The sequence below is a fragment of the Salmo salar genome, chromosome ssa16 (genome assembly GCF_905237065.1).
Source record: "Salmo salar chromosome ssa16, Ssal_v3.1, whole genome shotgun sequence".
NCBI classification, from domain to species: domain Eukaryota; kingdom Metazoa; phylum Chordata; class Actinopteri; order Salmoniformes; family Salmonidae; genus Salmo; species Salmo salar.
In genome coordinates this window covers 94,940,576-94,948,740 of record NC_059457.1, presented here as the reverse complement: position 1 = coordinate 94,948,740, position 8,165 = coordinate 94,940,576, and positions in this window count along the sequence as shown.

Sequence of the window (8,165 nt, the reverse complement as noted above, 5' to 3'; positions counted from 1 at the left end):
ACAGAAACCCAGCCTAAAACCCCAAACAGCAAGCAAAGCATGTGAAAGAAGCACGGTGGCTAGGAAAACTCCCTAGGAAAAACTCCCTAGAAAGGCCAAAAACCTAGGAAGAAACCTAGAGAGGAACCAGGCTATGAGGGGTGGCCAGTCCTCTTCTGGCTGTGCAGGGTGGATATTATAACAGAACATGGTCAAAATGTTAAAATGTTAAAATGTTCATAAATGACCAGCATGGTCAAATAATAATAATCATAGTAGTTGTCGAGGGTGCAACAAGCACGTCCGGTGAACAGGTCAGGGTTCCATAGCCGCAGGCAGAACAGTTGAAACTGGAGCAGCAGCACGGCCAGGTGGACTGGGGACAGCAAGGAGTCATCATGCCAGGTAGTCCTGAGGCATGGTCCTAGGGCTCAGGTCCTCCGAGAGAAAGACAGAAAGAGAGAAAGAGAGAATTAGAGAGAGCATATTTAAATACACACAGGACACCGGATAAGACAGGAGAAATACTCCAGATGTAACAGACTGACCCTAGCCCCCCGACACATAAACTACTGCAGCATAAATACTGGAGGCTGAGACAGGAGGGGTCAGGAGACACTGTGGCCCCATCCGATGATGTAATGTATTGAGTGTCGCTGCCTTCTTGTCCAGGTCTCCCTTGATAAAGAGACTCCGGGTCTCAATGGGTTTTTCCTGGTTAAAAATAAAGGTTAAATAAAAAAAATCTAATTTTCTGGTGCAGGTTAGCATTTATTGGCTCAGGTACTGGAGGAAGCTGCGCAGGGTCGGCACTAGCTGAAGTCAGAGCATCTCATTTTAAAACTTCTCCTGACTTTAACCTCACTGTTAACCTTATACCTAACTGTTAACCTCACTGTTAATCTATACCTAACCTTAACCTCACTGTTAATCTATACCTAACCTTAACCTCACTGTTAATCTATACCTAACCTTAACCTCACTGCTAACCTTATACCTAACCTTAACCTCACTGTTAACCTTATACCTAACCTTAACCTCACTGTTAACCTTATACCTAACCTTAACCTCACTGTTAACCTTATACCTAACCTTAACCTCACTGTTAATCTATACCTAACCTTAACCTCACTGTTAACCTTATACCTAACCTTAACCTCACTGCTAACCTTATACCTAACCTTATACCTCACTGTTAACCTTATACCTAACCTTAACCTCACTGCTAACCTTATACCTAACCTTAACCTCACTGTTAACCTTATACCTAACCTTAACCTCACTGTTAACCTTATACCTAACTGTTAACCTTATACCTAACCTTAACCTCACTGTTAATCTATACCTAACCTTAACCTCACTGTTAACCTTATACCTAACCCTAACCTCACTGTTAACCTTATACCTAACCTTAACCTCACTGTTAACCTTATACCTAACCTTAACCTTACTGTTAACCTTATACCTAACCTTAACCTCACTGTTAATCTATACCTAACCTTAACCTCACTGTTAACCTTATACCTTACTGTTAACCTTATACCTAACCTTAACCTCACTGTTAACCTTATACCTTACTGTTAACCTTATACCTAACCTTAACCTCACTGCTAACCTTATACCTAACCTTAACCTCACTGTTAACCTTATACCTAACCTTAACCTCACTGTTAACCTTATACCTAACCTTAACCTCACTGTTAATCTATACCTAACCTTAACCTCACTGTTAACCTTATACCTAACCTTAACCTCACTGTTAATCTATACCTAACCTTAACCTCACTGTTAATCTATACCTAACCTTAACCTCACTGTTAACCTTAACCTCACTGTTAACCTTATACCTAACCTTAACCTCACTGTTAACCTTAACCTCACTGTTAACCTTATACCTTAACCCTAACCTCACTGCTAACCTTATACCTAACCTTAACCTCACTGCTAACCTTATACCTAACTGTTAACCTCACTGTTAACCTTATACCTAACCTTAACCTCACTGTTAACCTTATACCTAACCTTAACCACACTGTTAACCTTATACCTATATCTCTTTTTTTCCCAAGATGGCGTAGCAGTTCAGACGTCCTCTACCCTCCTCTTGTCGTGTCCCGTGTATTTATATATTTACATATTTTTTTTTCTTCACTTACATTTTTATATATATATTTTTTTTTAATTCTAAAAACTCAACCTCAAAGCACTCTCCTGCAACCCGCCTCACCAATTTAAAAAAGAAAGTATTATTTACCTCATCTGAATTCCACAACAGAAGCTAGCAAGAGGTTAGCCATTTTCACTGGCTAACGTTGAAGTTCAGCTAGCCACGGTTAGCTGTCTTCAGCTATCCATTAGCTCGAAAAGCTATCGCCAGTTTTTGTACAGCGACTCAGACCAGAGCATACCGGACCTATTCTCTCTCCTTTCCCCGATTTCTACCGCAGGCTCTGGACATTTACACTTGGATCTTGCAGCTAACTAGCTGCTACCTGAGTGACTATTGGCAACGTCGGTCACGGAATTAACACACATTATTACGGAGCTAGCCAGCTAGCCAGCTGAAGAGTTCCGTCAGCCACTCCTGGGCTATTCCTGAGCTAGCCAGCTGAAGTGTCTCCTGGGCTACAACTCACCTATCCTGACCCGTTTTACTGCCGATGCGGAGCCCCATCGGGTCTTCACGACTGGACCACCGACGTTATCTGCCCGAGGGAGTGGCCCCTCCGTGGCCCCTCCGACTGGCCCCTCCGTCGCGACGTAACCTGATCGCCCATCTGCGGCCCGCTAATCGTTAGCTGTCTTTTCGGCTGCGATCTGAATAGGTCTATCGGACACTTTTCTTGGCCCACTAACTATTTTGCCAACTTGGACTGGTCCCCCCCTTCCACACGGAACCCCACTAACCCACAGACGGAAACGCACGAGGTGGCTAAAAACAGACCTCCCTCCCATCTTCCACCAGCTTGCTACCTATGGCCCGGCTAGCTGTCTGAATCTCACTGGACCCTTTGATCACTCGGCTAAGCATGCCTCTCCTTAATGTCAATATGCCTTCTCCATTGCTGTTCTGGTTAGTGTTTATTGGCTTATTTCACTGTAGAGCCTCTAGCCCTGCTCATTATACCTTATCCAACCTCTCAGTTCCTCCACCCACACATGCTATGACATCTTCTGGTTTCAATGATGTTTCTAGAGACAATATCTCTCTCATAATCACTAAATGCCTAGGTTTACCTCCTCTGTACTCACATCCCACCATACCTTTGTCTGTACATTATACCTTGAAGCTATTTTATCGCCCCCAGAAACCTGCTCCTTTTTCTCTCTATTCTGGACGTCACAGACGACCAATTCTTATAGCTTTTAGCCGTACCCTCATACTTATTCTTCTCTGCTCCTCTGGGGATGTAGAGGTGAATCCAGGCCCTGCAGTGCCTGGCTCCACCCTACTCCCCAGGCGCTCTCTTTTGATGACTTCTGTAACCGTAATAACCTTGGTTTCATGCATGTTAACATTAGAAGCCTCCTCCCGAAGTTTGTTTTATTCACTGCTTTAGCACACTCTGCCAACCCGGATGTCCTAGCTGTGTCTGAATCTTGGCTTAGGAAGTCCACCAAAAACTCTGAAATCTTCATCCCTAACTACAACGTTTTCAGACAAGATAGAACGACCAAAGGGGGCGGTGTTGCAATCTACTGCAGAGATAGCCTGCAGAGTTCTGTCCTGCTATCCAGGTCTGTACCCAAACAATTTGAACTTCTACTTTTAAAAATCCACCTCTCCAAAAACAAGTCTCTCACCGTTGCCGCCTGCTATAGACCCCACTCGGCCCCTAGTTGTGCTCTGGACACCATATGTGAACTGATTGCCCCCCATCTATCTTCAGAGCTCGTGCTACTAGGTGACCTAAACTGGGACATGCTTAACACCCCAGCCATCCTACAATCCAAGCTTGATGCCCTCAATCTCACACAAATTATTAATGAACCCACCAGGTACAACCCCAAAGCCGCAAACACTGGCACCCTCATAGATATCATCCTAACCAACGTGCCCTCTAAATACACCTCTGCTGTTTTCAACCAAGATCTCAGCGATCACTGCCTCATTGCCTGCACCCGTAATGTGTCAGCGGTCAAACGACCTCCACTCATCACTGTCAAACGCTCCCTGAAACATTTCAACGAGCAGGCCTTTCTAATCGACCTGGCCCTGGTATCCTGGAAGGATATTGACCTCATCCCGTCAGTAGAGGATGCCTGGTTATTTTTTTTAAATGCCTTCCTCTCCATCTTAAATAAGCATGCCCCTTTCAAGAAATTTAGAACCAGGAACAGATATAGCCCTTGGTTCTCCCCAGACCTGACTGCCCTTAACCAACACAAAAATATCCTGTGGTGTTCTGCATTAGCATCGAACTGCCCCCGCGATATGCAACCTTTCAGGGAAGTTAGAAACCAATACACACAGGCAGTTAGAAACGCCAAGGCTAGCTTTTTCAAACAGAAATTCGCTTCGTGCAACTCCAACTCTAAAAAGTTCTGGGACATTGTAAAGTCCATGGAGAATAAGAACACCTCCTCCCAACTGCCCACTGCACTGAGGATAGGAAACTCTGTCACCACCGATAAGCCCACTATAATTGAGAATTTCAATAAGCATTTTTCTAAGGCTGGCCATGCTTTCCACCTAACTACCCCTACTGCATTCAACAGCACTGCACCCCCCACAGCTACTCGCCCAAGCCTCCCCCATTTCTCCTTCTCCCAAATCCAGTCAGCTGATGTTCTGAAAGAGCTGCAAAATCTGGACCCCTACAAATCAGCCGGGCTAGACAATCTGGACCCTCTCTTTCTAAAATTATCTGCCGAAATTATTGCAACCCCTATTACTAGCCTGTTCAACCTCTCTTTCGTGTCGTCTGAGATTCCCATAGATTGGAAAGCAGCTGCTGTCATCCCCCCTCTTCAAAGGAGGTGACACTCTTGACCCAAATTGCTACAGACCTATATCCATCCTACCCTGCCTTTCTAAGGTCTTCGAAAGCCAAGTCAACAAACAGATTACCGACCATTTCGAATCCCACCGTACATTCTCCGCTATGCAATCTGGTTTCAGAGCTGGTCATGGGTGCACCTCAGCCACGCTCAAGGTCCTAAACGACATCGTAACCGCCATCGATAAGAAACAATACTGTGCTGCCGTATTCATTGACCTGGCCAAAGCTTTTGACTCTGTTAATCACCACATCCTCATCGGCAGACTCAGTAGCCTTGGTTTCTCAAACGATTGCGTCGCCTGGTTCACCAACTACCTCTCTGACAGAGTTCAGTGTGTCAAATCGGAGGGCCTACTGTCTGGACCTCTGGCAGTCTCTATGGGGGCACCACAGGGTTCAATTCTTGGGCCAACTCTTTTCTCTGTATACATAAATGATGTCGCTCTTGCTGCTGGTGAATCTCTGATCCACCTCTACGGAGACGACACCATTCTGTACACTTCTGGCCCTTCTTTGGACACTGTGTTAACAACCCTCCAGACGAGCTTCAATGCCATTCAACTCTCCTTCCGTGGTCTCCAACTGCTCCTAAACACAAGTAAAACTAAATGCCTGCTCTTCAACCGATCGCTGCCTGCACCTGCCCGCCTGTCCAGCATCACTTCTCTGGACGGTTCTAACTTAGAATTTGTGGACAACTACAAATACCTGGGTGACTGGTTAGACTGTAAACTCTCCTTCCAGACTCACATCAATCATCTCCAATCCAAAGTGAAATCTCGAATTGGCTTCCTATTTCGCAACAAAGCATCCTTCACTCATGCTGCCAAACATACCCTCGTAAAACTGACCATCCTACCAATCCTCGACTTCGGCGATGTCATTTACAAAATAGCTTCCAATACCCTACTCAACAAGCTGGATGCAGTCTATCACAGTGCCATCCGTTTTGTCACCAAAGCCCCATATACTACCCACCACTGCGACCTGTACGCTCTCGTTGGCTGGCCTTCGCTTCATAATCGTCGCCAAACACATTGGCTCCAGGTCATCTACAAGACCCTGCTAGGTAAAGTCCCCTCTTATCTCCGCTCACTGGTCACCATAGCAGCACCCACCTGTGGCACGCGCTCCAGCAGGTATATCTCTCTGGTCACCCCTAAAGCCAACTCCTCCTTTGGTCGTCTCTCCTTCCAGTTCTCTGCTGCCAATGACTGGAACGAACTACAAAAATCTCTGAAACTGGAAACACTTATCTCCCTCACTAGCTTTAAGCACCAGCTGTCAGAGCAGCTCACAGATCACTGCACCTGTACATAGCCCATCTATAATTTAGCCCAAACTACTACCTCTTCCCCTACTGTATTTATTTATTTTATTTATTTTGCTCCTTTGCACCATATTATTTATATTTTATCTCTGAACTTTCTTCAAACTACAAATCTACCATTCCAGTGTTTTTCTTGCTATACTTTATTTACTTTGCCACCATGGCATTTTTTTGCCTTTACCTCCCTTATCTCACATCATTTGCTCACATTGTATATAGACTTATATTTCTACTGTATTATTGACTGTATGTTTGTTTTACTCCATGTGTAACTCTGTGTTTTTGTATGTTGTCGAACTGCTTTGCTTTATCTTGGCCAGGTCGCAGTTGTAAATGAGAACTTGTTCTCAACTTGCCTACCTGGTTAAATAAAGGTGAAATAAATAAATAAAAAATACCTAACCTTAACCACACTGTTAACCTTATACCTAACCTTAACCTCACTGTTAACCTTATACCTAACCTTAACCTTACTGTTAACCTTATACCTAACCTTAACCACACTGTTAACCTTATACCTAACCTTAACCTCACTGTTAACCTTATACCTAACCTTAACCTCACTGCTAACCTTATACCTAACCTTAACCTTACTGTTAACCTTATACCTAACCTTAACCTCACTGCTAACCTTATACCTAACCTTAACCTTACTGTTAACCTATACCTAACCTTAACCTCACTGTTAACCTTATACCTAACCTTAACCCTAACCTCACTGCTAACCTTATACCTAACCTTAACCTTAACCTTACTGTTAACCTTATACCTAACCCTAACCTTAACCTTACTGTTAACCTTATACCTAACCTTAACCCTAACCCTAACCTTAACCTTATACCAAACCCTAACCACACTGCTAACCTTATACCTAACCTTAACCTTAACCTTACTGTTAACCTTAACCCTAACCCTAACCTTAACCTTAACCCTAACCCTAACCTTATACCTAACCTTAACCTCACTGTTAACCTTATACCTAACCTTAACCCTAACCCTAACCTTATACCTAACCCTAACCTTAACCTTACTGTTAACCTTATACCTAACCTTAACCCTAACCCTAACCTTAACCTTATACCTAACCTTAACCTTACTGTTAACCTTATACCTAACCTTATACCAAACCCTAACCACACTGCTAACCTGACCAGGTGAATCCAGGTGAAAGCTCTGATCTCTTACTGATGTCAAATGTTAAATCCACTTCGGTCAGTGTAGATGAAGGAGTGGATGCAGGTTAAAGAAGGATTTTTAAGCCTTGAGACAATTGAGACATGGATTGTGTGTGCGTTTGTACCATTCAGAGGGTGAACGAGCAAAAGACAACATATTTAAGGGCTTTTTGAACAGGGTACGAGTATTGGTGCCAGGCGCACCGGTTTGTGTCAAAGAACTGCAACGCTGCTGGGTTCTTCAAGCTCAAAAGTTTCCAGTGTGTTTCGAAAAACGATCCACCATCCAAAAGGGCATCCAGCCAACTTGACATCCTGTAGAGATGCTCCGACGAGTTGAAGCTGTACTGAGGGCAAAACGTGCTGTAACTCAATATTAGGAAGGCGTTCTTAATGTTTTGGCCACTCAGTGTATATTGACAATTTGAACTTTTCATTTAGTGGAAATGGCTCAACTCTGCCTCAAGGACAATATTCATTCCAACGTCAACATGCTTATCAGATGGTAAATCCTCCATCCTGGTCCTTCCTGTAGACGGATCATACTGTATCAGATGGTAAATCCTCCATCCTGGTCCTTCCTGTAGACGAATCATACTGTATCAGATGGTAAATCCTCCATCCTGGTCCTTCCTGTAGATGGATCATACTGTATCAGATGGTAAATCCTGGTAAATC